The sequence below is a fragment of the Camelus bactrianus genome, chromosome 4, assembly GCF_048773025.1.
Source record: "Camelus bactrianus isolate YW-2024 breed Bactrian camel chromosome 4, ASM4877302v1, whole genome shotgun sequence".
NCBI classification, from domain to species: domain Eukaryota; kingdom Metazoa; phylum Chordata; class Mammalia; order Artiodactyla; family Camelidae; genus Camelus; species Camelus bactrianus.
Window position 1 is genome coordinate 101,508,535 of NC_133542.1, and position 6,000 is coordinate 101,514,534.

Consider the following 6,000-nt stretch of genomic DNA (forward strand, 5'->3'; position numbering starts at 1 on the left):
GGAGAGAGTAGGAGAGAGTAGGAGAGAGTAGGAGAGAGTAGGAGAGAGTAGGAGAGAGTAGGAGAGAGTAGGAGAGAGTAGGAGAGAGTAGGAGAGAGTAGGAGAGAGTAGGAGAGAGTAGGAGAGAGTAGGAGAGAGTAGGAGAGAGTAGGAGAGAGTAGGAGAGAGTAGGAGAGAGTAGGAGAGAGTAGGAGAGAGTAGGAGAGAGTAGGAGAGAGTAGGAGAGAGTAGGAGAGAGTAGGAGAGAGTAGGAGAGAGTAGGAGAGAGTAGGAGAGAGTAGGAGAGAGTAGGAGAGAGTAGGAGAGAGTAGGAGAGAGTAGGAGAGAGTAGGAGAGAGTAGGAGAGAGTAGGAGAGAGTAGGAGAGAGTAGGAGAGAGTAGGAGAGAGTAGGAGAGAGTAGGAGAGAGTAGGAGAGAGTAGGAGAGAGTAGGAGAGAGTAGGAGAGAGTAGGAGAGAGTAGGAGAGAGTAGGAGAGAGTAGGAGAGAGTAGGAGAGAGTAGGAGAGAGTAGGAGAGAGTAGGAGAGAGTAGGAGAGAGTAGGAGAGAGTAGGAGAGAGTAGGAGAGAGTAGGAGAGAGTAGGAGAGAGTAGGAGAGAGTAGGAGAGAGTAGGAGAGAGTAGGAGAGAGTAGGAGAGAGTAGGAGAGAGTAGGAGAGAGTAGGAGAGAGTAGGAGAGAGTAGGAGAGAGTAGGAGAGAGTAGGAGAGAGTAGGAGAGAGTAGGAGAGAGTAGGAGAGAGTAGGAGAGAGTAGGAGAGAGTAGGAGAGAGTAGGAGAGAGTAGGAGAGAGTAGGAGAGAGTAGGAGAGAGTAGGAGAGAGTAGGAGAGAGTAGGAGAGAGTAGGAGAGAGTAGGAGAGAGTAGGAGAGAGTAGGAGAGAGTAGGAGAGAGTAGGAGAGAGTAGGAGAGAGTAGGAGAGAGTAGGAGAGAGTAGGAGAGAGTAGGAGAGAGTAGGAGAGAGTAGGAGAGAGTAGGAGAGAGTAGGAGAGAGTAGGAGAGAGTAGGAGAGAGTAGGAGAGAGTAGGAGAGAGTAGGAGAGAGTAGGAGAGAGTAGGAGAGAGTAGGAGAGAGTAGGAGAGAGTAGGAGAGAGTAGGAGAGAGTAGGAGAGAGTAGGAGAGAGTAGGAGAGAGTAGGAGAGAGAGTGTTCTTTCTTTCTTTCTCTCTCTTTCTTTCTTTCTCTCTCTTTCTTTCTTTCTCTCTCTTTCTTTCTTTCTCTCTCTTTCTTTCTCTCTCTTTCTTTCTTTCTTTCTTTCTCTTTCTTTCTTTCTGTCTTTCTGTCTTTTCTTTCTTTCTTTCTTTCTGTTTCTTTCTTTCTTTTTCTTTCTCTTTTTTCTTTCTTTTTTTCTTTCTTTCTTTCCTTTCTCTCTCTCTTTCTCTCTTCTCTCCTCTCCTTCCTGTCCTTATTTTCACTTCTTTAGTGGATTCTTTTTTGCCCCATCCTTTGTCTAATATCTACCAGCCCAGCAGCCATGCCTGTTTTCATGCCTCTTATAAATTACTAGATGGTGTCTGAGCTGGAACTATAGTCATCAGTGGATGCCTTTTGCAATTGAGTGGCCTTAAAATCATTTCAAGGCACCTTGCAACCCTCATTTATGCCACGTTATGTGCTTCCTGGGAGGGACACATGTGACCACACTGGGAATCTCACTAGCTCCTCGTTTCCACCTCTGTACAGAACCTTCTGACAACAGAAATAGGAAAGTGGTGTCGAGGAGTTATGTATTGTCTCATAGGGTAGTGGGTTTTCAGTGACTGCTCCTCATACTCTTGGGTAAAGTCTATATTTAAATACTAAACTGCCACTTAGGAAACATGGTTCTATCTGATACACGGATGAACCATGTATTTCAGATATCAAATAGAATGTCTACGATTACGACTCACTTCAGAGATCAAACCTACAGCTCCCTTTGGTTACCAAGTTCAGAGAAATAAAGAAAAAGAAACAGTATCCACCTTGTATGGAGGTATCAGAATGTGATGTGTGATAGCAACCATGATATCTGAGCTGACTGGGACCGGTCATGAAAGGAACCAAATGGCAAATATGCCTGACGTCTTTTTACTTAAAATACAGGTAAAAATCATTTCCTGTTGGAGAGACCACAGAGGTATAAAGAGATAGTGAGGTCACTAGCTAAGGCAAGGCTTGACCTACATATTTGAAAGGTATTTATTTGTTTGTTTTCTCTTTAAGCGAGTCCTTTTTGGGAGATGGCGTAACATTTTCCTTCTCATGTAGTAATGACTTTCTTAATGTGAAAATCTACAAATTCTGTTACATTCCTTTCCCTTGGGTGAAAATTTGTCAGCAGAACGGTTGGCACGACTAATGTGTTGATTCTGCCTTTTCTCACACAGTAGCAACAAGCATCACTGACACATGGAGGAGTTAGGAAGAAGGGGCCACCCACATATCTTACGTGAGGCAGTGGATTCACCAATGAACATGATGGCATTGTCCAGTGCAAAGAATATGAACTTGCAATCAAAAGGCGGGGTTTAAATTATACTTCTAACAATCACTAGTTTAGTAACATTTGTCCAGATACTTAAACCCTTCTCCACACCTGGTAAAGTGGTAGGGCTAAACATAATCAGGTTTTTTCCCCTTTTTTGTTTTCAACTCTTAAAGTAGAAATTACACAGCTTTTCCTAAAATTAAACATGAAAAGCCAAAATTCCTTCAAATGAGCTATAGCACTGAAATGTAACACATTATTCCACAACATCATCACACACCCTTATAAGAGTAAAAACCAACAAATGTTTAGTAAGTACCTAATCTGTACCAAGAACTAGGTACACTTTTATTTTCATTTTTATCAACTTTATCTGACAATCAAGTTAGAGAATGATCAATATCCACGTCTCAAGTATAAGAAACCTAAAGAAAACAGCATTTAAATAATTTTCTCAGTCATATAAATATTTAAGAAGAACATAGTAGTTTACACTTTTGAGTATTTCAGTGTACCAACCACTGAATTTCCACAATCTATTGCAAAGAACCAGCCTAGCCTTGGTGAATTGTCAGTTTTACATTTCCATATTCCTCTGGTCTCTTCACCTCTCCTCTGCCTATACCTTTGTATAATTTGTGACTTGAATTCCTTTGATCTCCATGAGGAGATCAAATTCAAGTCATTCCCATCAAGATAACTACAATAGACAACAAAGTTCAGGATTAAGCATTTAGCCAATCAAGTTATTTTCGCTTCAGCAGAATAAAGCATGTTGCTCAGCCTCCTGCATGTTACGGCCATTTCATAATGATTCTTGCCTGTTTGCAGACATAAGTACAGTAGGATGCAGTTAAAGTCCTCATTGATACACTTCATTATTCTTTGACTACACTGAAACCTAAAGTCAGTCCTAGTATGAACCATTTAAGTCTGTGTCTATAATACATAATTAAGAGTGCTTAGAAGACGGAACACTTCCAAAGTTACCCAGACTACTCATCAGAAATAAACCTAGTTCTTTAAAAAAGCAGCCAACCCTACATTTCTATAATTGGAAGATTTGTCTTTTTTATTTTTAATAAATTATCTAGATAACTGCTTCAACATTATTTTTTCTTTCTTCATAAAGATGCAAACTAAATGAAAGTCTGACTCACCACTCCCATTTGTGGTTATCCTGCATATTTCTAGACATTCTTCCTAATTCTCACCTTAAAAGACTACGCATTTGTTACTATAATTTTGAAAGCTATATTGTGTAATTATGACATTGCATTGGACAGAAAATATATCTAGTTGGATTCACATAATATTCTTTACATTGAGAAAAAATATATCTAGATTTTTGAGGTTTTAAGGTTTTTCATCATTTCCTATAGTTTTCAATAGTGCTTTATTTTATTCTTCACTATATTTCCCCTTATTTTCCATGATTCTGACCTCAGAGACCAAGAATGATGGTATATTATATTATAAATACAAGACTATCACAAAAGACTTTGTTGGAACTTGGTTTGGATCAAGGCTAAGCAGCCCAAAACAGAATTCATGATGTTACAGATTTGTCCAATCACATTATTTCACATTTTCAATAATTACAATTTGAGGCTACAATAAAGGAAAATATCTCTGCAAATATAAATATGCTTAAATATTTATATTCATTTACTCAGTGATGAATTCTTGACCATTAACAGCCTGCCATCTCCATCAAAACAGGGACATAGGAGAACCCAGCCTCTATCCCCCTACAAAACTCAAGAATACCCAGCAAAGCTATCCATTATTGCCTAACAAACAACAGCCAAGGGAGTTCACCACCACTAAATGTACCTTATAAGAAATTCTGAAAGGAGTGTGTCAAGGGGAAATGACCGCAGAATATAATAAGTACATGAAAACATATGAAAAGACCCCATACACTGGTAAAGGTAAGCATACAGTCAGATTCACAATACACTAATACTGTGATGCAGGCTTGTGTTAACTACCTCAGTACAAATGTTACAGAAATGTATAACATATAACTATAGCTACAGTAATTTGTTACGGGCTACACAATATTAAAAGATGTGAATTCTGACACCAAAAATATAAAAGGGAGGAAGTAAAAGAGGAGATTCACAAAAGATGAAGAGGAGGCAATCAAAGCAAATCATAACAAAAAAAAATCAATCCACAAAGGAAGGCATCAAGAGAAAAAGGAAGGAACAAAGGAACTCTAAAGCCAGGACACAGGTCATAATATGGCAGTCATAAGTCCTTACCAACTAGTAATTACTCCAAGGGTATGCAGATTGAATTATCTAATCAAAAGATATACAGTGGTTAGATACATTAAAAAAAAATGAACCAACTATATACTGTCTACAACAGATTCACTTAAGCTTTAAGGATACATGTTGGTGCAAAGTAAAGAGATGGAACAAAGATACACCGTGAAAGTAGGAACCAAACTTCTATCAAGAAAAAATTGGACTGTAAACCTAAAAAATGTAACAGGAGACAAAGAAAGCTATTATAAAATGATGTGAAGGTCAATCTATCAAGAAGAACAATACTCATAAACATATATGCACCCAATATTGGAGCACCTAAGTATGTTAGGCAAATACTAACATCTAAAGGGAGAAGCAGACAATAAAACAGTAGTAGGAAACTTCAATACCCTACTTTCAACAGTGAAGAGATCATCCAAACAAGAAATCAACACACTTTAGATCAAACGGACCTAACACAAAAACAGAGCATTCCATTCGACAGCAACAGAATACACATTCTTTCAAGTGCACACAAAATATTCTCCAGGATAGATCATATAACAGGTCACAAAACAGGGCTTCACAAAATCATAAAACATATCATCTCCAATCGCGATGGTATGAAACTAGAAATCATTTACAGAAAGAAAGCTGGAAAACTCACAAATATGTGAAAATCAACCAACATGCTCTTGAATAAGCAGTGAATCAAAAGTGAGATAAAGATACGAAATAAAAATGGAAGCACAATGTATCCAAATCGATGGAGTGATGCAAAAATAGTTCTAAGGGAAAAGTTTGTAGTGATAATTACATGAGGAAAAAAAGAAAGATCTTAAAAACAACCTAACTATACCTCAAAGACCTAGGAAAAAATGAACAAACTAATCCCATAGCTAGTAGAAGGAAGGAAATAAAAAAGATTAGAACAGAAATAGAGACCAAAAAAATGGAAATAGTCAATAAAACTCAGAATTTTGAAAAGATTAAATTAACAACCCTTTAACTAAACTAAGAAAAAAGGAAAAGATGCAAAAACTTGAAATCAGAAATAAAAGAGAAAACATTATAACTGATACCACAGAAATATACAGGCTACAATGAACTACTCTATGCCACTAAATTGGATAACTTAGAAAAATTGACAAATCCCTAGAAACATAGAACTTATTAAGACTGAACCATGAAAAAAAAAAAACAGAAAATCTGAATAGATCAATAGTGAATAAAGAGATTGAAACTGTCATCAAAAACCTCCCAACCAGAAAAGCTC